This window comes from Geotrypetes seraphini, chromosome 6 (assembly GCF_902459505.1).
Source record: "Geotrypetes seraphini chromosome 6, aGeoSer1.1, whole genome shotgun sequence".
NCBI lineage: Eukaryota > Metazoa > Chordata > Amphibia > Gymnophiona > Dermophiidae > Geotrypetes > Geotrypetes seraphini.
In genome coordinates this window covers 98,308,274-98,334,512 of record NC_047089.1, presented here as the reverse complement: position 1 = coordinate 98,334,512, position 26,239 = coordinate 98,308,274, and the positions used below count along the sequence as shown (strand labels likewise).

General features: G+C 42.3%; 1 long non-coding RNA gene across 1 annotated transcript; it reads right to left on the bottom strand.

The window, feature by feature from the left end:
- Nucleotides 1-764: 764 nt before the first annotated feature.
- Nucleotides 765-26,006, bottom strand: LOC117362799. The gene is made up of 3 exons (XR_004539935.1): nucleotides 25,765-26,006; nucleotides 9,437-9,511; nucleotides 765-952 (listed from the first exon to the last, which is right to left on the bottom strand). It is a non-coding gene; the product is annotated as an uncharacterized LOC117362799 (long non-coding RNA).
- Nucleotides 26,007-26,239: the final 233 nt, after the last annotated feature.

Genomic DNA, 26,239 nt, shown 5'->3' with positions numbered 1-26,239 from the left:
AATAGTTTTAAATAAATTCATATATCTTCATAGTTGCAATATTTAACTTCCAAACAGTACTTAGCTTTTTTAAATTGCTCATCCCCTTATCGATAAATTCACCCAGACCTCCGAGGAACACCCCCCCCCGACCCCCCCTCTAATCTTGAATCATTGGACGGCTGGATAGCTCCTGCCTGCATCCAGCTAGCAGGCCCGCCTCCACTGCAATAGCCGGCCTGCCCCTTCCCAGTGCATCATGGGAGGTTCCCTTGCTGATCAGTTCAGCAGCCGCATTTACTTGAAGGCACCAGAAATATAAGCCAGTATTTTGCTGGCCTACATTTCTGGCGCCTTCCACAGGCCTAGGGAGGTGCCTAGGGCTGCCTAAGCATGCCTAAGGCCACTTCCAGGTGAAACCACACCCATGCCTAGCCTTAGGCGAGGTTAGGCGGCCCTTCATGCCTCACTTGTTTCCTGGAGGCGCCTCCAATATAAGCAGCCAGCATCGGGAGTTTTTTTTTTAAAAAACATGCATCCCGATTAGCTTTTAGGCAATGGTAGGCCACCTAAAATTGGGATGCCGTTTATAGAATTTGCTCGAAAGAGCTTAAGCCTTAACCCCACTGGTCCATACCCTTTACCTCCTGCAGGCCCCCTAGGGCCTATCTTCAATACTCATTGTTGGTTGAAAGGGAGGGGGGGGGATTGTCGCAAGACAGGAAACATCAACATGCACTCCTGTACATCCATACAAGAGGGTTTGCTTTTGGTAAAGCCTTTATTTAATACAGTGGACATTTTTCATGATCTGATCCTGGATATCTTAATTACCCTCTCCATGAGCTATCTAATTTGGATATTCAAATTTTTTTTAGCATTTTACTTTCTGTTTCTTCATCCTGTCCAAATAGTCAGTTGTATACTCTCCCATCACACAAGGAATTGCACACAAATGGAAAAAGTGTTGGACCTGCAAAAGAAAAAAACCCTATTTTACACTCACTTTGCTTATTGCAGTGGAAAGTCCTACATTTAAAATATGCTAAGATCATTTTTTAATACATTTTTGTAAAAGGGCCCTTGAGTTATGCTCCTAAAATGGCCTCTTTGAAAATTTACTAGAGCTGAGTGCCTAAAATTTCACTCTACATTTTACAAAACTCCTTAATTTGGGAGCATAAAAAGTGGGTGGAAACAGGAATGGATTTAGGACTGAGAAAACTGTTTGCACTGGTTTCCAGCATTGGGGACTCCTTTTGCAGAGCTGCTGTAGAGATTCCCCCACGGCAAATGCATTGAAGCCCATTCAATTCCTTTGGGCTTCAGTGCATTTGCCATGGGAGAATCGCTACTGCGGCTTTCTAAAAGGGGCCTTAGGCTTATACGTAAATCTAGACAAAGAATGGCAGGCCTAAATTTATAACCATAACTTTTAAGCTCCTAAATTGATGAATTTTCGGTTGAAAAATGAGGGCTCTTGTTTCTTTTCTGAAAAAAAGACACAAAAAGGAGCCTAACATAAGAGATTTGTTTTGAATATCAGGTTCAATATTACTATCAAGTAACACAAATAATTTTTGAACTTGGATAGTTATCTAAATCAGCATTACATTTTAGTTTTTATGTAGTAGTTATCCTAACTTGAGCAACAAAGTAATCAAGGCTTCAGTGGTATAGTAAGGGGGGAGGGCCGAGGGGGGTGTTCAGCCCTGGGCGCCATCTTCCTTCCTCTCTCCACCCATCTTCCCATTTTCCCGAGCACCGTTCACCCTCGCTATGCCACTGCAAGGCTTTGTTTCTCTTTGGATCTTCTTATCTTTGTGAACTTGGATTTTCAGCTCTGACAGAAATTTAATGTATAAACAAAAAATTGAATGACTGCAGATGGTTGATGATGAAATGCATGTTTGCTTGCTGACTATCGAGTCGTGTTTTGAGTTAATTTGCTCTCAAAAACAAGCTCATCCATTACATTGATTAGCAATTCTATTTGATTTACTTTAGTTTCACTGTTGTTACAATTACCCCTGCAAAGCTTAAAGAACTTTAAATAAATAACTCTCAAATTTAATTTAATGTTGGTTTTGCAATTTTATCATATCGATTATAATATGCTGCGAAAAACATATGATCCGTTTCATGTGCCGGAGCTAAAAAGGTTTGAGAGACACTGCACACACATCAGCTAAATAGACCGATTGTGCTTGCACAAACTTAGACATCATAAACAGCATTTTGGGGTTAGAGGATAATTTTATCAATCTTTTTTTTCAGTAAATGGGCTCTTACAAAATTAGTACATGCAGTACAAGTCAGTGCATACTTGTAGATTAAATTTACTCAGAAGTGGAGTTTAGGCAGAGTATGGGCAGAATTGCAATTCATGTGTTCATTTTTTTAATGTGCAAACCTATGTTTTGATTTCCTCTTAAGCAGCTATAATGTCTGCATTTTCAATCTAGGCATTGCCTTTGTACCCTATTAATCTAGAAGCCCTGTTATAAAATTAGCCTTTTAATGCAAATGGTTTCTTAGTGCAATAAATAGGACTGTCATGACTCTTTTTTTCTGCCCAAAATAGCAGCTATACAACTCTATATAGTACACTGTGACACTGTTCAAATTTTCAATATTATTGACAATAACATACATCAATATCTTATTAATGATTAGGTGACAATGCTTTGCAAGAACCTCATTAACTTCAAGCCAATAAGAGGCAGGATGTCGATGTCTTGTTGCATTTATGGCAGGACTAATTTAGGAATCTGAAAATTATTCACTGTGACCAAGGTACTGTCATCCTTTACTCTTGCACTTATTCCATATTAAGCTCTCATCATCCCTTTGCATCATGAACATCAGTTTGAAGTTCAGATTTATGGAAAGAATACATTGATTCATGTAATTGAAACTATAATGTGTGATCTTTATGTATACCCAAACTCTCTTTAGGTAGAAATTATCTAACACTCTCTCTAGGTAGTCATGATAACACTGAGGGTTCTTCAGTGAAAATTTCCCTTAAAATTACCAGATTAACATCAAGATTTACTTCACCCAAATAATTGCTTATGAGGGTGAAATAAAATTAAAGAGTCACACCTCTGTCAAGTAAGTGCAATTAACACAATTTTATTTGCACTTAAATATAAGACAAATTAATTTAAATTTCTTTTTCTAATACAATGGTTTAATATAAATTTGTTTTTTTTGTTTTTTTTACAAAGACAATGAAGTCTATGAAAATTAACTAACTAACTATGGTTTTTTGTTCTTTTCAATAGAAATATTTCACTATCTCCCCCCCTTTTACAAAAGTGCAGAAGAGGTTTTTAGTGTTGGCCATCGCACTGAATGCTCTGTGCTGCTCCAACAGTCATAGAGTTCCTATGACCGTAGGAATATCGCAGAGCATTCAGTGTACCAGCCGGTGCTAAAAACCTCTTCTGCGCTTTTGTAAAAGAAGCAGGTATATTTGGTTGCCCCAGTGAACCTCCTAGAGGACTTAGATAAATATTTTCCCCTCCTTCATTAATTAATCAGTGTTGTGTTATTAAAACAAGAATAAACTGCTTTGTGAATAAATTGCTTTATCCTGTTTTTCCTTTCAGGTAAACCAGGTGCAGACCAAAGGAATTACTACACCTTTGGAAAAATTGAGTGCTCAGTCTTTTCTTAAAAACATTCTCATTCAAAAATTAATTTAAAATAAAATTGTAAGTGTGCACACTAAAATAATGAATAATAGGTTGGGGTTTTTTTTTTTTAAACCCTTTTTTTTTTAAATTCTTTATTCATTTTCAAATTTACAATAATTGTAACAATATATCCAAACAAATTAACAATAAATATAACACTTAATAATCATCAATGGTACAAATAATATGCTCTTATCTCCCACCCTTCCCACCCTTTCTTATCATATAATCAATACCTTATACAATATGTAACAATAAATTTACCCTCCCCTCCCCCACCCTCACAATCAAACTTGTAAATTTAAGGGAAAAAAAATAAAATAAAATGTCATCTAATCGGTACAATACTTTGTAAATGGCTCCCACACATCCTGAAATTTCCTGAAAAAACCGCGCTGTATTGCAATAAATTTTTCCATTTTATAAACATGACATAAGGAATTCCACCAGAAATTATAATTTAATCTACTCCAATTTTTCCAATTATACGTAATTTGTTGAATGGCAACCCCAGTCATTATAAGTAATAATTTGTTATTATTTGTAGAAATCTGACTTTTTGTTCTCATTACCATACCAAATAGCACAGTATCATATTATAATGCCACTGGGTTATCTAATAAACAATTAATTTGGTCCCAAATTGATTTCCAGAAATTCATAATAAATGGACAATAGAATAATAAATGATCTAAAGTCCCTGCTTCGAGATGACAGTGCCAACATTTATTAGACTTAGAGCTATCCAATTTTTGTAATCGAACAGGAGTCCGTAATGCTCTATGTAACAGAAAAAATCAAGTTTGTCTCATAGATGCTGACACTGTACATCTCATCCTCCAAGTCCAAATTCGTGGCCATTGAGACACAGTAATTTGGTGCTTAATCTCAATACTCCAAATGTCTCACAGACCAGTGTTTAGTTTCATTTTAATAAATCTAGTCAGCAATTTATACCATTGGGCGGCCTGGTGACCCAAGAAGTCCGCCTGAAAGCATAAGAACTCCATACTAAAATGATTACTAAGGTTTTCTTCAGACCCACTCTGCAAGTATCTGATGAGATCCAATGACAGGAACACCAGATCAGGACCAAACTCCAGGAACTAAGAACAGTTTCTCCTCCAGGTAAGTATTAGTGATTGTCTCCACCTACTACCTATCTAATATAATAAAACGGTAAGCCGCGCATGCGCACTTCCTATCCGTGCGCCGGTTTTCCGTGAGCTATAGCGACCCATAGGAAGTGCGCATGCGCGGCTTACGGTCTGGCCTCATGAGAGGCAAGACAAGTGCGCATGCGGGCCCTTCCCTGCTCTCCACCTGCGGTGCGGCGGCTGCCGGCCACTAGCACCCCCTGCCCTCTCCGTCGCCTCCCGGCTCCAGCAGCGTAGGCAGCACTATAAACACGCTGCTTCGTGCCCTTCTCTACCGATTTCCTCTGCCGTGTCTCTGATGCATTGGATTATAGCAGGAATACGTATCTTGGATGATGTTATTTCTAATGGTGCTATGCTTGAATTTTCACAGTTGCAACATAAGTTTGGACTTAATAAATCAGAAAATTTTAGATGGATGCAACTGAAGCATGCCATTCAGGCGGGGTTCCCTGATTGGAAAAACCTTAATAATCATTATAGTATGGAGTTTCTTTGTTTTCAGACAGACTTCTTGGGTCACCAGGCCGCCCAGTGGTATAAATTATTAAATGGATTTACTAAGAAGAAATTAAAAACTGGTTTAAGAGATATTTGGAGCATTGAGATTAAGCATGAAATTACTGCATCTCAATGGCCACGAATTTGGTCTGGAGGATGAAATGTACGGTGTCAGCATCTATGAGACAAACTTGGTTTTTTCTGTTGCAAAGAGCGTTATGGACCCTTGTTAGGTTGCAAAAATTAGATAGTTCTTTGTCTAATAGATGTTGGCATTGTCATCTGGAAGCAGGAACTTTAGATCATTTATTGTTTCATTGCCTATATATTATGAATTTTTGGAAATCAATTTGGGACCAAATTAATAATTTATTAGAGAACCCAGTGGCATTATCCTATGATACTGTGATATTTGGTATGGATATGAGAGCAAAAAGTCAGATTTCTGCGAATAACAATAAATTATTACTAATAATGACAGGGGTTGCCATTCAATAAATCACATATAATTGGAAAGACTGGAGGAGATTAAATTATAACTTTTGGTGGAACTCTTTATGCCATATCTATAAAATGGAAAGATTTACTGCGTTACAAAAGGAATATTTTAAGAAATTTCAGGATGTGTGGAAACCATTAACAAAATATTGTCAGGATTAAGTAAAATTATTTCCCTTATGTTTATCAGTTTATGAGGTAGGGAGGGGGGGGTATTTTATTATTACATATATCATTCAATAATGGAGTATATGGTTGGGAGGGATGGGAGAGAGATAGGGATAAGAATCTATGTAATATACCAATGATTGTGTATAAGTGATATATTTATTGTTACTGTGAATGAAAATATTAACACTTAATGTAATTTGTGAAAATGAATAAAGAATTATTAAAAAAAAAAACACGCTGCTTCGCGCCCTTCTCTACCGATATCCTCTGCCATGTCTCTGATGACATCATCGGAGACAGACGCGGCAGAGGAAATCGGCAGTAGGCCACGAAGCAGCGTGTTTAAAGTGCTGCCTACGCGGCTGGAGCCCCGAGGTTTGCCAGCGGTGGGAGGGTCAGGAGCAAGCCAGATCGACGTCAGTAAAAAAAGGGGGAGGGGCCGAACGGAGCACGGAAGAGAAGGTAAGAGAAGGGAAAGGGGGGAGTGGGGGAAAATGCTGCTACAGCTTCTGCACAAGAAAGGGGGGGATAGGAGGGAAATGCTGTTGCTGCTGCATAGGGAAGTGGGATGGAAATGCTGCTGCATAGGGAACTGGGGAAAAATGACAGAAAGAAAGAAAGACACAGGGGCAGGGAGAGGGACAGAAAGACAGACAGAGAAAGGGGGCCAGAGAGAGAGTTAGCGGGAGAGGGAGAGGGAAAGGGGGCTGCTTTGGGGGGAGGGGTGTGCTGGGGGGAGACAGAAGGGGCCATGGAGAGATAGGGAAAGGGGGCTGCTTTGGGGGGAGGTGTGCTGGGGACAGACAGCTTTGCTCTGGGGGGGAAGACAGAAGAGGGTCATGGAGAGTCATTTGGGGGGGAGGTGTGCTGAAGACAGACAGACATATATTCTAGCACCCGTTAATGTAACGGGCTTAAAGACTAGTCTTAAATAAAATAAAAGGAATAAAACCCTTTCTCACTTGGTGTTGTCAGAATTCAGAGTTACCTCCTCCAGCAAGAACCTTGACATAAAAAAAGAAAAATTTAAAAGTTGCCCTTCCCCATTCTGGCAACACGTTTCCTTATAGCAGGCAAACCTCACACACATAATTCAGCACAGCTTGGCACAGCCCTATTCAAAGCTCACATTTAAAAAATCTATCATTCTGCCAGTCTTATAGCTCAGTAACTGTTTTTTCTATTTAAAACTACAGTCAACCTTAATAAAAAGAGAGAAATTTTTTTAGAAATACCTTCAGAATAATTTCTGTTAGTTCGCTTTTGAACTCAATAGAAGCTTCAAGCAGAAACTTTTTCTTTTATTACCAAAATTCTAATTCCTTGTTTCTAACCTCTTTGAAAAACTGAACAAAATAAGTTCAGTAAAATATTTTAAAACTAGAGATCCCAACTTCCACTATTAGTCTACAGCCACAAACTTACTCAAATAATCCTTCTCAGGTTCTTAAAGGAAAACCCTAAGGTTAAAACATGTTCCATTTAACCACATTCAGTTTTCTCTAATCAGTCTCCTACATCTTCTTAAATCTAATCTTTTTCTATTTCAAATTAAACCAAATCAACTCTCTTTCATACCCACTCACTCAGCCACATCTACCTGCTTTCAGAGACCAGTCCCAACTGCCAATGCTAGGCAACAGCAGCAATTAGAATGTTTACCCTGGTTACCAGGGCAACCAGCAGGCAAATGTATGTGCTATGTCTCTCATAATTCTGCAGCCAATAATTTCCTCATGTGACCAGAGCCCTCTCAGCCTCATAAAAATATTTGTAACCCCACAGGGGTTACATTTAATAAAGTTAAAGCCAAATGAGCTATCAATATATTAAATCCACCCAAAAAGTTAGTTCTCTAACAGGAAAGTTTTTTGTGGACCATCAGATAATGTGTCACAAGATAACTGTATCTCTTATGTCAACATCACAATTCCTCATTGGTTCAGTTTTTAAATTTTTTTTTCCTTGTGTAAGAAATGAAAATACTAATATTTTCTAATAGTGTTAATTATTGCAGAATAACACAGAGGAGGTGAACACTTAAATAGCATAACTCTTGCATATGATCAGGTGTGGTCAAATAATTAGAGAAACTATAAATATATTACTTATACATATGATTCTAATAAGGCAGGGGGGTCACTAAAGAGATAATATTATAAAGAATCTAATATAATAAAATGATAGGTCGCTCATGCGCACTAAAAAAAACCTGTTCCCTGATCCGTCGTGAAAATACGAGTGCGCATGCGCGAGTTTTATGTCACCACCTACTCGCTTTGTAGTCATGGCTGCGGCGGTGGCTTTCAAATAAAAAAAACAAAAACTTACACATCTGCGGTGGCCTTCCTCACCCCCGCCTCTCACTCTGCATGCTACCGGCTCCTCTCTCGAACTGCACCAGGATTGAGAGAGGAGCTGCGGCGGGCGGCTTTCAAATTTAAAAAAAAAAATTACTCAGCTGCGGCGGCCTTCCTCACCCCCGCCTCTCACTCTGCAGGCTACCGGCTCCTCTCTCGAACTGCAACAACTCTGCTGTTCTTCGGTCTGCCCTGCTCCTTGCCTTACTATATTTTTAAGTTGAAAGACGAGGCAGCGGCTTCTCTCAGGATCCCCACCTGCGTCGGAAGTCCAATGCAGTCGGGGATCTTGAGAGGAGCCGCCGCCACCGTGTCTTTCAAATTAAAAATATACTAAGGCAAGGAGCAGGGTAGAACGATCTTCAAAATGGCGGCAACTCGATCTCGAAAGCATGCATCACGGTCCCCGCGCCTGCCTACCCTCCCAACACAGTGCTTGAGGTGGTCCCCGGCTCTCGCCAACTCGCACGATTTCCTGCAACACGGAGCGGAGGCTGCCGGGAGGAGTGTAATGTAATGTAATTTATTTCTTATATACCGCTACATCCGTTAAGTTCTAAGCGGTTTACAGAAAATATACATTAAAATTAAAAATAAGAAAATAATAAAGGTACTTAAAAAAATTCCCTTTCTGTCCCGAAGGCTCACAATCTAACTAAAGTACCTGGAGATAATAAATTAATTAAAAATAAAGATAGAAGAGGGAATAGAAATAAACATTTTAACAAGACAGCATTGAATTAAATTCTTTGGTAGATAGAAGAGAGAAGATCAAAGAGTAAATGCATAAGGGCAGCTCTAAATATGGCCAGGGTCTGAAGAATAAGGGGTGAAGAGATAGGAAATAGATGGGAAGGATTTGAGAGTTTGTGAACTGTACTGCTCTACCCAATGAGCAGACAGGCAGAAGGGAAAACGAAAGATTGTACAGACTATATAATCAAAGAATGTACTATGCCAGGTGTGTTCATCTTGCCAATTTCTGTGCATAGAGGGCACCCATTTTGTTCCCAAAATGTAAATAAATTATATTGCTTACTTTACTCAAAATCTCTCAGAGACTTACTTATCTTGTGGGCAGTGCCTTTTCTCATACTTGTCAGCAGCAGCAGATGAATCCAGATGAGTGGGTTGTGTCCACCTACCAGAAGGAAGCGATAGAGAGCACAGAATTGAGCTCTGCTATATATATGATGGTCTGCTCATTGGCACTTCTTTTTTTTTTTTTTTTTTTTTTCTTTTATATTCTTTATTCATTTTCAAAATTACATTAAGTGTTAAATATATTCATTCAGATTAACATTAACTACATCACTTACAAACAATCATTGATATATTACATAAACATATCCCTTCCCTTTTCCACCCCACTCACCCTTATATTCCATTATCATATAAAACATTTAATAATAAAATTCCTCCCTCCCTACCCCTTAAATCGATAAGTATAAGGGGAAACAATTTCAAATTAATCTTTACAATACTTTATAAATGGTTTCCACACATCCTGAAACTTCTTAAAGTATCCCCGTTGCAATGCAATAAACCTTTCCATTTTATAAATATGGCATAAAGAGTTCCACCAGAAGTTATAATTTAATCTCCTCCAATCCTTCCAATTATATGTAATTTGCTGAATGGCAACACCGGTTATTATAAGTAGTAATTTATTATTATTCACAGAAATCTGACTCTTTGCTCTCTTTTCCATACCAAATATCACAGTATCATAGGATAATGCCACTGGGTTCTCTAATAAATTATTAATTTGGTCCCAAATTGATTTCCAAAAATTCATAATAAATGGGCAATGAAACAGTAGAGTTCAATAAATTTTTATTGAGTATTTTGAAAAATACAGAGAGCAATTCAAATACATAAAAAATAATATAACATTTTGTATATATAGGGTCTATAAATATAGAATAAACTATAAAGGATCACAGTATTAAGAAAAGCTCAGAGTAATGGAGTTATTTGTGAAGACTGTATGAGAAAAAGATGAGATAGAACAGAATAAAAGTTAAGGAAAAAGGAAAGAAAGAGGAAAAGTGAAGAAAAGGAAAGGGAGACAGGAGTGTTTACAAGTCAGAACGTACATATGAATCTAAGAATGACCAGGGTAATTTTTTGCTTTTCAAATTCTTAGAGATTCGGGCCCTGATTCTCCAAAAGTGCGTCCCGATTTTAGGCAGCTGTAGACGTCCTACAGCTGTCTAATCAGCCAATCGGGATGCACGTTTTAAAAAAAAAAATGCTCCCCAGGCAGGCCGCCCGGGAGAGGCGTCCTATTCAGAATCGGCCTATACTAAATGCCGATTCTGTAACCGGCGTCTTTAGAGAATCGGGTTAAATTAGATGCGGCCGCTATACTTATGGCAGCAAGGGATCTCCCTGCTGCAATATGTATAGCGGCCACGGTTGTTGCGGCCACTTGTCCCATCACCTGCAGGAGAATGCCTAACTCCTCCTGTCGGAACCCCGAGCCCCCTCCCCCCCAAACTCGTAATCGCCGACAGGAGGATGCCCAACTCCTCCTATCGGAACCCCGGACCCTCCTCCCCCCCCCAAACTCGTAATCGCCGACAGGAGGATGCCCAACTCCTCCTGTCGGAACCCCGGAACCCCCTCCCCCCAAACTCGTAATCGCCGACAGGAGGATGCCCAACTCCTCCTGCCGGAAAGCCCAACGACCCCCCACCCCAACTAATCTCCCTCCCCCAACTAACCTTTCAATGTTGGTCAGCTGGACGGGTCTTGCTGCCGTCCAGCCGACAGGTCTGCCTCATGGAAATGAGACGGCACGCCCCTTCCCGGCCCATCCTCGCTAAATCTAAGGCCTGATTGGCCCAGGCTAGGCACCTTGGCCAATCAGGCCTTAGGATTAGTGGGGATGGGCGGACCCGCTATGCCTAAGGCCTGATTGGTCCAGGCTTCTACAGCCTGGGCCAATCAGGCCTTAGATTTAGCGGGGATGGGCCGGGAAGGGGCGTGCCATCTCATTTCCACGAGGCAGACCCGTTGGCTGGATGGCAGCAAGACCCGTCCAGCTGACCAACATTGAAAGGTTAGTTGGGGGAGGGAGATTAGTTGGGGCGGGGGGTCGTTGGGCTTTCCGGCAGGAGGAGTTGGGTATCCTCCTGTCGGCGATTACGAGTTTGGGGGGGAGGGGGTTCCGGGGTTCCGACAGGAGGAGTTGGGCATCCTCCTGTCGGCGATTACGAGTTTGGGGGGGGCAGGGGGTTCCGGGGTTCCGACAGGAGGAGTTGGGCATCCTCCTGTCGGCGATTACGAGTTTGGGGGGCAGGGGGTTCCGGGATTCCGACAGGAGGAGTTGGGCATCCTCCTGTCAGCGATTACGAGTTTGGGGGGGAGGGGGTTCCAGAGTTCCGATAGGAGGAGTTGGGCATCCTCCTGTCGGCGATTACGAGTTTGGGGTGGAGGGGGTTCCGGGGTTCGGGGTTCCGACAGGAGGAGTTAGGCATCCTCCTGTCGGTGACGGGACAGGCGGCCGCGGCCGCTATACTTTATTGCAGCAGGGAGATCCCTTGCCGCGATCAGTATAGCGGCCGCGTCTACTTACAATGTAGACCAGCATTTTGCTGGCCTACATTTTAAGCGTCTCTTCCTCTACTAGGGAGACGCTTAGGGCCGCCTAAGTTCGCCTAAGGCCTGTAGGCGAGCTTAGGCATCTTGCGGGTCTCCCTAGGCTCCTGGAGGCGCCTTCAGGCCTGCCTGGGGAGCATTTTTTTTTAAATAAACGTGCATCCCGATTGGCTGATTAGACAGCTGTAGGACCTCTACAGCTGCCTAAAATCGGGACGCACTTTTGGAGAATCAGGGCCTCGGTGTGTAATTTTATTCTCATATGCATATGATTCAAATCTATGATACATACATAAAGAGTTCCACCAAAACGTATAATCTAATAACGAAGATGATTTTCAATTTTTCAGAATGTGCATGAGGGCAATAACCATCATGGTATCAATGAGTTTAGGAGGACAATTTGATTGCGCAAAGCAGGGATGTTGAGATCGAAGAATTATAATGTCCATAGAAATCTCTTCTGAGCAGTTAGTGATAGATTGTATGGTGTTCCAAATTTGGGTCCAAAAAGAGCGGACCAAAGTACAATGAAAAAACATGTGATCAAGAGTTCCCTCCTCTTTCAAACAATTCCAGCAAACAGAGTCTTGTTTTAATTTGGCTTTCCACATGCGAAATGGGGTCCATATTGCGTTCCACATAATAAAGAACATTGATTGTGAAACTCTAGCAGATAAAAGTGGGCGGTTTGTTGAAGACCAAAAGAGTTCCCAGTCAATGTCAGAAAGCGGAGTGATGAGTATATTATCCCAGTGTTTCATAGAATGGTATGAAAAAGTGAAGAAATGATCTCTCAGAATATTATAAAAAAAAAGATATAGCTTTTCCTTTTGCTACAGACCATAAAGACCAATGGCAGATAGTATTTTTGGAAGACATGAAGTCATATCGTATGTGCACAGAAGACAGCACTTCAATGAGTGAGATCCACTGTGAATAAGCAGAAGAAGGCAACATATATGTGGAACAAAGTATATCAAAAGGAATTGACGTAGTGAGAGTAGACAGTTGATGAGCAAACCATATACCTGCCCGCTGCCATCGTTTCCATGAAAGGGATTTGCCTTGGTTTTGGATTTTGGGATTATTCCAAAGAGACATGAGTGGGCTAACACTAATTGAGATTTCAGCTATATCTAATATAATAAAATGCTAGGCCGCGCATGCGCACTAAAAAAAACGTGTTCCCTGAGCTGTCCCGTTTTTTTTTAGTGCGCATGCGCGCGTTTTACGTCATCACCTGCTCTCCACCTTGCGCCACCAATCACTGTCATCACCTGCTCTCTACTTCGCGCCACCGATCACTCCTCCTGCACTATGCCACGCCAGGCATGTCCGCAACCGGCCTCGAGCTCCTGGGGGCCGGCGGCGTGAGCCGCCCGGCGGTGCAGTGCTGAGGTCCCGCCTCCGCCCTACACGGCGCCGCCAGACCCGGCCCTACACTGAGATCCGCGATCGGGTTGCCATGGAAACCCCGCCGCAGCCTCGCGGCTAGGTAGGGGGACAACAATCGCGCTTATGTTCAAGCCGCCGCCACGACTCCTCTCTCGAACCGCACCAGGATCGAGAGAGGAGCTGCGGCAGGGGCTTGAGCATAAGCGCCATTGTTGTCCCCCTACCTAGCAGGCGGCCTTCCTCACCCGGCCCCACCGTTCCTTCCCTTCAGTTCAACTCCGCCTATGTTAAAAGGAGCTGCTTTGAAATTGGAGCCCTGCCGCCACCGTAACACGTTCCCTTTGCCGCGGTCCCATATGTCAGAGAAGGAGCGGGACCAAGGCAGAGGGGAATGTGCTACGGCAGTGGCAGGCCTCCGATTTCGACGCGGCTCCTTTTAACATTGGTGGAGCTGCACTGCACTTGATGGAGGGAGGGAAGGAAAGGTAGTTGTGCGCTGTTGAGCCCCTCTTTGCCCTCAGACCCTCTCCTAACTGCTCCCTCCTGTCTCAGACCACTGGAGGGAGGTGCCTGTCTTCAGCTGCCGGGATGGAGGGAGGGAAGAAGAAAGAAGGGGCCCTGGCAAGCGAGTTATCAAAAGCCAACCATAGCCTGGGACCCCTACATGATATGAATAATGACCAGACAACAAAAGGTAAGAAAAATAATTTTATTTTCTGTTTTGTGATTACAATATGTCAGATTTGAAATGTGTCTTGAGGGAGGCTGCTGCCACGGCTTTGGACAGAGGGGTACCATTTTCGTGGGAGTCGGTCTTCGGAGAGGCTTGGGACGTGGGGACGGATGCGGGAGGGGCTGCCGCTGCAAAGGGCTTTGGTGGGGGAGCCAGCCAGACCGCAAGTGTGGGGACGTTGTAAGCGCGGATTGGTCAAGGAGCCGCCGCTGCTGAGGCTTTGAAATTGCTCTCCCACCGTCACTCCCTCCCGCCCCGGCTCTGCCTCTGCCCCTGCCCAAGTTCAAAAGCAGGAGACATCTAGCACCCGTTAATCTAACGGGCTTAAACACTAGTTATCTAAATAATGGAGAGCATGCTGCGTTGAACTCAACAGAGAATACTTTCTCAAATGTCTGGGTATTGATATCGTTAGTAAGCAGGAGATGTGTAAAGGTTTGCATAGAAAACATTCCATTTCAAACCAAGTAGGAGGGTCTTGATAAAAGGAATCATTAACCCAGTAAGCTCCATATTTAGTTAATGAAGCTATGTAATAATGGTAGAAATCCGGGATGTTAAGACCACCGTTAATTTTAGAGGCCTTCAGTTTGGCTAGAGCAATTCGAGGTTTTTTCTTGTTCCATATGAATTCAGATAGCTTCCTATTTAGCCAATAGAAGAATGATTTTCGGCATAGAAGAGGAAGCATAGAGAGAATGTAATTAATTTGAGGTGCTAGAGTCATTTTGATGGATGCTATCCTACCCCACCAAGACAAATAAAGTGGAGACCATCTAGATGTAGTGTTAAGAACTAAATTTTTGATTTTAGATATATTAAGATCTTGAGCAAGGACCGGATCCTTGTGTATTAGAATCCCCAAGTATTTCACAGCTTCATTTGACCATGTGAATGGAAATTTAGCCAAATCTGATTGAAGAATGTTATTATTCAGAGGAAAGATTTCTGATTTCTCCCAATTGACAGAATATCCGGAAAAGCGAGAGTATTGTTTGATGATATGTATAAGATGAGGAAGAGAAGATTGAGGGTTCCTAAGAAAAATTAAGACATCATCAGCATAGGCTGCTAATTTAAATTCTCGATCAGAGGAGGGAATACCATTTATTAAGGGGCTTTGTCGAATAGCAGAGAGAAGAGGCTCTAACACTAAATTGAACAATAATGGTGAGAGAGGACAGCCCTGTCTAGTGCCTCTATGAAGGGGAAATTTATTGGATAGAGAATTGTTAATTAGAATACGAGCGGATGGACTGTGATATAATGTTTCTATCCATTTCGTGAAAAATGAGCCAAAATTATACCCTTTCAGGACACAAAAAAGAAAAGGCCACTCCACTCGATCAAAGGCTTTTTCAGCGTCTATAGCTAGGCCTATTATTGGGTCTGTCAATGTTTTAGCGTGAGCATTAATATGGTGAAAGAGGCGCAGGTTATCTCCTATATATCTTTGTTTAATAAACCCCGTTTGATCTTTATGTATAAGATGTGGAATCACTTTGGTAAGTCTAAGTGCCAGTAGTTTTGCCATTATTTTGTAATCTAAATTAAGGAGAGAGATAGGACGGAAGTTTTTAACCAAGGTGGCGTCCCTGTCAGGTTTAGGAATTACTACATTGGTGGCTTCAGTGAAATTAAATTGTTTATCTGGAGTGGAATGAAGGAAATCATAGTATGTAAGGAGATGAGGAGCTAAGATGTTTCGGAATTGTTTAAAAAATTCGTTAGTAAAACCTTCCGGACCAGGGGCTTTTCCAGTCGGTAGAGAAGATATGGCAGCTTCTATTTCTGTTATAGTTATCGGAGAATCTAGTTCCAACTTAACAGAGTCCGATATGGTCGGAAGAGATAAGGAGGAAAGAAAGGAGTCTATATCTGAATCAGGAGCCGCAAAGTCAGATTGGTATAGTGAAGCATAAAAATTTTCGAATTGAGAAGAAATTAAAGATCTGGTTTTGACTAATTGTCCTGCTGGGTTTTAGATAGATGTGATATGTAGTCTTTTGGATTTAATTTTAAGGTATCTGGCCAATGGGCGACCCATAAGATTATCTCCCATATAATGGCCAGAATTGGAGATGAAGATATCACGTCTGGCTGTGCATGAAACTAAAGTATTATATTCATATTTAAGTTTTTGGATATTTTGAAGAATAATTGGGTCTTGTAAGTGATTAGACATATGTTGTAGTTCTAATGTTTTAATAGAGTTTTCTAATTCTTTTTCTTTTATCATGGACTGTTTTTTTTTCCAAGAAGCAATTTTTATCAATTCACCTCTAAGTTTTGCTTTGTAAGCTTCCCAGACTATGGAAGGACAAATTTCAGGATCTTTAGAGTTGTTTTCAAAAAATTCCACTGTGAACGAGTTGATTTTTTCAACAGTTTCTTCATCTAAGAGTAAGGCGTTGTTTAAGCGCCAAGAAGGAGATTATTTACGTGGAGCCGAGATAGAAATATATAAAGAAATGGCAGCATGGTCCGTAAGAGAGATTGGATGTATAATAGCATTTGTAAGATCCTGAATGAGAGAAGAGGATATGAGAAAGAAATCAATTCTCGAGTAGGAATTATGAGGTGGTGAAAAATGTGAGTATTCTCTACCTTTCGGGTGAAGTAATCGCCAAGGATCCACAAGGGAGAAGGCATCATTTAGAGCCTGAAGAGCTGTGAATGACTTGGATTTGGAGGGTTTACAAGAAGAAGATCTATCAATATATAAGTCTTGGATTTGATTAAAGTCTCCTCCCAATATTAGAGAATAAGAACTGAATTCAATTAGCGCAAGCTGAATATCTCTAAAAAAATCCGGGTGATCTTTAACCGGGCCATATATATTTAGAAGAACGAAATCCAGAGTGCAGCGCAGCATGTACCAGACACCATCTTCCCTCCGTGTCTGTTTTAATTGAATGAATAGTGGGAGATAGTTTATCTTTAAGAAATATTGAAACACCATTTTTCTTTTGATGGGTTGCAGGGAAGTGAGCGGAATATCCCTTTAGTTGAAATTTCGTGGCGGCAGTGGGTGGGAGGTGGGTTTCTTGTAGGAAAATTATATCTGGATGTTTGTTAAACACATAATTAGATATCTTTTTTCTTTTAATGGGATGATTCAGGCTATTCACATTAAAGGAAAAGACATGTAGGTCAGCCATAATATATGAAATGTAGTGGTGAAATATGAGGTATATCTCCTTTGTCAAAAAAAATAACTGATATATTTGTAAGGTTAGGTAGACACTCCTGTCTAAGAAGAAAAATAGAAAGAGCATTAAAATAAGAAAGAAGAAGTCAGTAATGTCAGCGTAATATATGGTCAGAAAAGAAATAAACCATATTATCATGCATATCTTAAAATATTTTAAGGGTGCTCGTATGAGCTCAGAAGAATAACACATGTGAAGTAACTAATAGAATTCACACCTAATCAGTAATATAAAATGTGAGATTAGTGTGCTTAACTTAGCAGACTATAAAAATTATGTATTTCATTACATAGAACATTGAGATAAGAGCTTATTGGCACAGTCTAAAATATCAAAACTGGAATTGATTTGATCAAACAAAGACCTGCACGGCTGATGTCAAGTAGAATTAGATCGTTGAGGTATTATTGATCATAGTCTCAGGCATTGAGTCTATAAATAGTTGTGCGGCTACTTTATCTGTGAATGTATGTGGTTTCCCATCTCTCCATATGCATAAAGACGCCGGGTACACAAGTGCAAACTTCACTCCTCGACGATGAAGCGTGGAACATAGCGGCACCATCGCCTTGCGAAGGGTGGATACATGTAAGGAGTAGTCGTTAAATAATAGTAGTTTTTGACCTTCTTATTCAAGACGACCATATTTCCGATAGGCTTGCATGATGAGTTCTTTGTCTTTCCAGTTAATATATCTAGCAATTACTGCTCGCGAGTGGTTGTTATTCTCCATGCGTTGGCCCAAGCGGTGTGCCCGCTCACATAGGAAACCAGACTCAGGGGTCACCAGACCAAGTTGTTTTGGGAGCCAAATCTGAAAAAAGCGGTAGAGATCTTGATCAGCACGGAGATCATGTAGTCCTACAACTCGTAGGTTATTGCGGCGTTGACGGTTTTCTTGGTCATCCAAACGTATTGTCAATGTTGCCACTTGATTTTGCAAGGCAATCACTTTTTTGCGATCTTGCAATGTTGCATCTTCATTTTCAGTCACCCTTTGCTCCACTGCTGCAATACGCCTAGCATGTGTTTCAAAATGATCGTTAATACAGTCTACAGCCAATTGTAATTTAAGAAATTTATCTTCCAGGGCCGCGGTGACCATTTTCGTAATTTCTTGGGCCCATTCACCCCATTGTGCCGAGGTTATAGTTGGAGTTGGTGACGTCGCCATTTTAAGTATTGAGCAGGATGATTTATGTTTAGGCGTTTTCGCCGATCTTATCGGCATTCCTATCTGATGCGCACTTTTAAGCAGCTACACATATACAAGAAAGCTCTGTAGGTGAGGCAGAAGTAGTTTGAAAAAAATTTATTTGTTAGGCAGACTCTCTTCTACCCATAGCCGCTAGGGATATACAGGTTCAAAAGGATGCAACAAGCTCCATGTAGGGGAGAGAGATCTCTGGTAGTCACTTCAGTATCAAGAAAAATATAGGCGATTTGGATAATCACAGTTTTAAAGCAGATGATTAATGATCATGCGTGCAGGCTGATCTCAGGCCATCTTTTTTCTTTTCTCTTCTTCTCCTTGTTTTGTGTCGGTTTTGCCCAAATTCAAACGAAGGTCTCGTATCACTGGCGCACCCGCAACCACGGCGTGACTCAAGATTTGAGCGACACCTTCATCCGGGATAACGGTTGTCTGGGTCACCCGTCTGAATGGAGTTGAGTGTTCCGGCAGCAAAAATTTAACAGACTATGTAAAAAAATTAAATATAAAAGCACAGTTTTATTTGAATTAGGCGTGTACAGGAGAAGCCGTTACGCCATCCGTGTGTTCTCCGTTGCGATCAGGCCACGCCCCCTCGACTTCGGCAGTTCCTGGGTGGGCTATGGACAGCAGAGTTCAGGTGAAAAGCAGGAGCAGGACTAACTCCTGTTCGAGTGGTGTCGGGCGGAGGAAGGAGGGACAGGATGGAGGAAGCTTTCTCCTTCCTCTGCCTTGAAGTCGCTGAAGAGGAACAGAAAAACTTTTGGCGGCCCGCAGTGGGTTGAAGAGAAGCCGGGTCAGGCTGGAAGATTGGTCTTCAGCGGCCCTCGGATGGGCTGGGGAGAGCAAGGCTCACAAATGAGCAGTGCAGGGCAGATCTCTCCTGCTCGAGTGGCGTCGGGCGTAGGAAGGAGGGGCTGTAAAAGGGCTTAAGAGGGCTGGAACGGCAGGCCAGGTGCCGGAGTGGCTGCTGGGGGCGGGACAAACCGCCGATCTCAGGCTCCTCCGGTGCAGTGAAGGGGGACGACTCGATCTCCCTTCCCCTTCACTGTGCTGGATCTAGAAGAAGAGGCCCGGTCTGCAAAGCCCTTAAGAGGGCTGTATTGGCAGGTCAGTGCCGAAGTGGCTGCTGGGGGCGGGGCAAACCGCCGATCTCAGGCTCCTCCGGTGCAGTGAAGGGGGACGACTCGATCTCCCTTCCCCTTCACTGTGCTGGATCTAGAAGAAGAGGCCCGGTCTGCAAAGCCCTTAAGAGGGCTGTAACGGCAGGTCGGTGCCGAAGTGGCTGCTGGGGGCGGGGCAAACCGCCGATCTCAGGCTCCTCCGGTGCAGTGAAGGGGGATGATTCAATCTCCCTTCCCCTTTACTGTGCTGGATCTAGAAGAAGAGGCCCGGTCTGCAAAGCCCTTAAGAGGGCTGTAACGGCAGGTCGGTGCCGAAGTGGCTGCTGGGGGCGGGGCAAACCACCGATCTCAGGCTCCTCCGGTGCAGTGAAGGGGGACGACTCGATCTCCCTTCCCCTTCACTGTGCTGGATCTAGAAGAAGAGGCCCGGTCTGCAAAGCCCTTAAGAGGGCAATGAAACAGTAAATGATCTAAAGTTCCTGCTTCCAGATTACAATGCCAACATCTATTAGACAAAGAACTATCTAATTTTTGTAACCTAACAGGGGTCCACAACGCTCTATGTAACAGAAAAAACCAAGTTTGTCTCATAGATGCTGACACTGTACATTTCATCTTCCAAGACCAAATTCGTGGCCATTGAGATGCAGTAATTTGATGCTTAATCTCAATGCTCCAAATGTCTCTCATTGGCACTTCAGTATTCTTTATCTCTGCATGTGGATGGATGGAGTCTCTGGCTCCTGGTTTCATCGCTTGCTTGTGAAAACCCTGCAGCTCCCTCTGGGGTTCAGCGCTACCTTGCTCCAGTGCAACAGCTAGTTAGCTGAGGTCACAGCACCGGGTAGTAAGTGGAATTTCCCCTGGATTAAGGTACACTTCCGATCACACTGCAAGAATAAAACGTTGCAATGGCTCTGTTTGGTGTGAGTCTCAATGTTCATCTGGTAAAGGATTACAACTTCACAAACACCATTTCAGAATTAGGGGCTCCTTTTACTAAGCTACGCTAGCGGTTTTAGCACGCACTTACCGCGCACTACATTGCCACGTACACTACACGCTAACACCTCTATAGAGCTGGCATTAGTATTTTACACGTAGCGCGGATGTTAGAACGCTAATCATCAGTGCACGCTAAAAATGCTAGCGCACCTTAGTAAAAGGAGCCCTAGATTTTATTGCATAGAAAGAAAATAAAAGTGCATTGCAAAACATCAAAGTGCTTTATCAGATCAAAATATCATATAAGAACAGCATTAAAAACATTCTTCACTTAAAGTGCAATAGTAAATATTCTAATTAAAATAATTCCCTTCAAATGCGCTTTGAAATTCTCAGTTACAACTCTCTTTTATGTAAAATGCATAAATATATAACATTAACATTCGCATTCCCGTCACCTGCAACTGAAAGCTAATCACCATCAATCAATAATCACACAACTCAGTTTTATTGGAATAAATATTTGGCCGCAGCTTTATTATCTATCTGAATATTATCTTCACTTACAATACAATCTGTGTCCAAAAACCAACAAACCCCCAATGCATATTTTACACATCCCCAGGGAGCTATTCAGTGTCGAAACTAGTTCCCGTTAAGTCTTTAAATTTATAACATTCCCCCAAATATGGCCCACGGTGACGCAAGGCCATGCTTCCCCTCCCCTCCCCCCAAACATGACCCACGGTGACGTCAGGTCATGCTTCCCCGCCCCCCAAACATGACCCACGGTGACGCCAGGTCATGCTTTCCCTCCCCCCAAACATGATCCACGGTGACGCAAGGCCATGCTTCCCCTCGCAGCGGTATCGCATACGAATGTTACATTTATTTATTTATTAACTGCTCATCTCCCAGATCCAACTGGGCCAAACCCCATTTTCCGCCACAAGCGGTGACAGCCTCGAGCTTGTCACCGCTCCCCCACCTCATAAGCTGCGGCCAACATCTTTAAAACAAGTCTCCAACAAATCCTAAAGAGTACCCCAATAAAATTGGCCAAACCTATGCCTGAAAAGTAGACAGCATCAGGACAATAATGTTTAGGGAAAACAGCTGCAACAAACTCATGAGAAACCACTCTAACCCCCAAAAGCTATCCGTAACTCCAAAAGCTTAGTATTAAACCCATTTATGCCACCACTCAATAGCAACCATGTCCCAGTCCTCCTTACACACTCAATAGAGGACCAAACAAAACAAAAGGGGTGGGGGCATTAGGGAAAACACAGACAACAGACAACAGATCCTGACTCAGGGGCAGTATGAAATCCTCTCCTTTTGCTGAACAAATGTCACAACCCATCAAAAGAATCAGAAGTGAAACAGAATAGGAGATTAGGAAATTGTATTTGCTGGAAAAGGATTAGCAAGAGTCATTCCCAACAAATGCTCCATACACCTAACCATAAAATCTATAGTCCATGCCCCACTGGACTCAGAAACAGCTAAGACAATCCTCCCCAGCCCACTAGAATGGTACACAAGGTACTGCACATTCCCGTTACTCCACACACACGTACAAAAGAATCCAAATTCCTGATCCTTCTAAGCAGGTGACCAGGGAATAGGCAATTGCATTTAACCTACAGTCAACCCAATATCTTCAAACAGCTACCCCTTGAACACAATAGCAAGTTGAGAAGGTGCCAGCTCACCCACTCGATAAGCTGATAAGTGCCACAAAAAGGCTAATCGCCAGAGCACCACTACAAATCATGAAGTGCACACATCAGGCAATACTGCAAACAAATGTCACCAAACCCTCATTCAAAAAACAAACAAACAAGTAAACCCTGCACATGGACACTGGATCACACCCACCCACAACCAATTTCAGTACCAATTTCATAACTTCCATAAAATTCCCACACTAGCAAATGTCCAGTGAACCATCTTCCAAAATCATTCTACAAACAAACCATACAGAACTAATAGAACATTCGGCTGCTCCATATGAGAAAAGAACAACGCACCTCTGGCACCCAAAAATTGCAGAAAATTAGTCAAACAAAGCAGTTTGGCTCCCAGCACCTAGCCAACGCCTTGCAGTTCCTCGTAACCCAGTCTGAGGACATAAGCAAAGCCACCTAGAAAAAACATAAGGACAGATAAAGACCAAAATGTCCAGCCAGTATACCCCTCCAAAGCAACAATTAACTTCTCCTCTCTCCCAGAGAGTCCATGTGCCTATCCAATGCCTTCCCCAATTCAGAAACTATTTCATGCATCTACCTCACCTTCTGTAACAACATAGTGCCATACAGTACTGCAGAGCCCAGCACTGCTGCACTGCATCCCTTGCCCTCTTACTCTGGATTTGCTGTCTAATAAAAGGGGAGTCATCTCATGTATAGTTAGGCCACATAGGTATTTAAACATCACTATTATCTCCCTTCTCATGCCCTTCCTCAAAGTATACAGATGGAGATCATGAACTCAGTTCCCATATGCCTATAGGACATAGACCATCAACCCTTGTAGTAGCTTTCCTTTGAACTGAACTTAAATGTACACAAAATTCACAAGGAGGTCTTACCAAAATTTTTAGAGGGGCAGCAAACTTCCATTGTCCTGCTGGCCATACTGATCCCCATGCACCCAAACATCTGTCTAGCTTTTGCTAGCACTATTATAACCTGGTTGCCTCCTGAAGCTCATCACATATAATCACACTAAACCCTACTTCTCATTCATACACCAAGGTCTTTACCCCATAATCACACCATGCGAGCATGAAATCTGAGCTGCACAATAGGAATCCATTCTACAAATTTAAGCCCATCCTTGTTAGGCACACCATCAGGACTGTCTGGTCCATTACTGTTTTGGCCTCCTCCACAAAAAGGCAAATCTTACTTACAACAATCCCACTTACAAAATTGTGAAAAGAACAAGCCCAATAACAAATCTTCAAACACTACTGATAAGATCCCCCCTTGGCATAGCCATCTCCTGGGACCACAATCCACTGACACCTTACTGACCAACTAGTTCCTGCCCCAGACCATCAGTGGAGCCCCCATACCGAGAACACTGAGTACGATATGCCTATGAAAATGGTAAAATTACTAAAATCAAAATACACCATATTGACCACACTCCCCTTATCCAAACCCATCTCTAGTGAATCCCCAAGCTCTGTTGTAAAAGTGTTTCTATTGAGTTACTTACCAAAAAGTCAAACTTACCTGCCAGTATATCCCTAGTGCTGCCTTTTTTCCATTTGTTGTGGAGAGAAACCACATCCTCCCTGCTCTATTCCTGCATTACCCACTCCCGACTCTAAAGAAGCAGTGAGAAGGTAGTCAGCAGAGTCACCAGAACTACCCCCAAATTCCTGCATTACCCTTGGATGTACCTTGCAGTATCCACCCATAGTTCTAACGAACCCTCACAAACCCAAGCCACTGAAAATCAATCAGGGTTTATTACACCTCCTGCCCCAGTCACATGAGGTGTTTGTACACCCTCCTCCCCAAACACTTCAGCTGTGAACCCAGAACAGAAAATATTAGTGAAGAAGTCAGCTGTCTTTTTATCAGCTGCTACTTATTGCCCCCTTGGGTTCCACAATATCACTTTTGCATGTCTTCCTATCCCTAATACATCTAAAAATGTCTTGTACCCCATCATTACCGTGGCAGCTATTTATCCTTCCATCTCCATCTTCACTTTCCAGACTACTCGACTAACCCCCCCTTAACTCTATCCAATAGTGCCTCTGATGCCTTGCACCTCATAAGAACATAAGAATTATGATACTGGGACAGACCAAAAAGTCCAGCAAGAACAGTATCCTGTTTCCAACAGTAGCTAACCCAGGACCCAAGCACCTAGTGAGATCCTATAATCCAAATTCCATGCCCTAGTAATAAAACAGAAATTATGCTGCCTATCATAGGAATAAGTAGAGGATTTCCCCAAGCCATCTCAATAATGTCCTATGGACTTCTCTTTTAGGAAAGTATCCAAACCTTTTTTAAACCCCGCTAAGCTAACTGATTTTACCTCATTCTCCAGCAATGAATTCCATAAATTAATCACATGTTGTGTGAAGACATATTTCTCTGGTTTGTTGTAAATCTAGTACTTAATATCTTCATTGCACACCCCCTAGTCCTAATATTTTTGGAAAGAGTGAACAAGCAATTCACATCCACCCTTTTCTCTGCACTCCACTCAGTAGTTCCTATACATGACATACACAATAACTTTGTTCAAGTTTGCTCACTACTTACCTAGATGATTCCCCACTAACACCATAAAAACTTTTCCCTTTAATTTCTCCAGCACAAATAAACCAAACCCTCATTTTTATTACAATGCCCCCTTTCCACAGAGACAGACACCAAGAAATCTATTTCCCCCTAACAAACCCAGAAAAAACAACAACCCACAAGTACATAATATGAATGTACCTGAAACACCAAGAACAGGTCATCTCCAGCTAAGCTAACAAATCAGGACAGCTGACACCAAGCTGAATCGATACAGAAAAAATGCCAGTCACAGGAAGATACAAGAGATCCAGAAAGGCCACAGCACAAAAGGAAAATTAGGAAAATGGCCCCTGTTGACACTCCAAACAAAATTTTAAATCACAATGCTGCAAAAATAGTGATGCCGTACAGTCATGCAGCCACTGAGCACATAACTATTGCAATGGCAGCTGCCAGTGCTCCTCAGCTCCCAGACACGGGAACACCAAATCTGAGAAGGCCGCAAATCCACAGTTCTGCCTAGCTGTAAAAAACAAACACCTGAATGCAGCATCAGCACCTCCCAACTCCCTCCTTACCTCTAACACCAGAATTTCACGTCAAATCCTCAAACCTTTCCATAAGTGCCCAACCGTGTGGCACACAGAGCAGCCAGTCACTATCCTCGTGAACTAAAGACCTGCCAGCTCCCCTAAACTAGCCTACTAAGAAACAACCTGGCAAAATTACACCTCAACAGAAAGACCTCTCTGTGTCACACAAAATAACCCCAACAGGTAAGTCCCTCTCTGACACACTGTACATTAGCGAGCAAACACCTTTCACATCCCATCTCCCTCACAGCCAACCCACTCTGCCCACGGTCGTGCAGACAACTCACCAAATGGCAGCCCAACGCTAACTGCTGCTCCACACAGGGGACTGTTGTACTGCCAGGCTGTTAAACCTCCACAGAAGAGCCCAAACTGACCCTCTCCATTGCAGTCTCTGCTTAATCAGGCAACAAATCCAGCACCTGGCAGACAAAATAACCTGCCCTGACTAAAACACAGACACAGAGAAAGTTAACAAGGTAAAAAATTCCCTTACTCAAAATAAACCAAACTTCCTAACATTAAAATCACAATGAAGAATATTTTTATTAAGAATTAATATACTCTGAAGAGAATAATCTTTTCCTGAAGAGACTACTCTACTGTTCCCCTTTCCTCACAGAGTTCACTCCAGCCTGCCACAACATCCAACCAATCACGTGACTGCTCCACCCCATCACCTTAGCAACCTCCCTAATCATTTTTCTTTCTTACAAGCTCTGTCTATTAACCCTTTCTTACTTCCTCTTATAAAATTGTCAA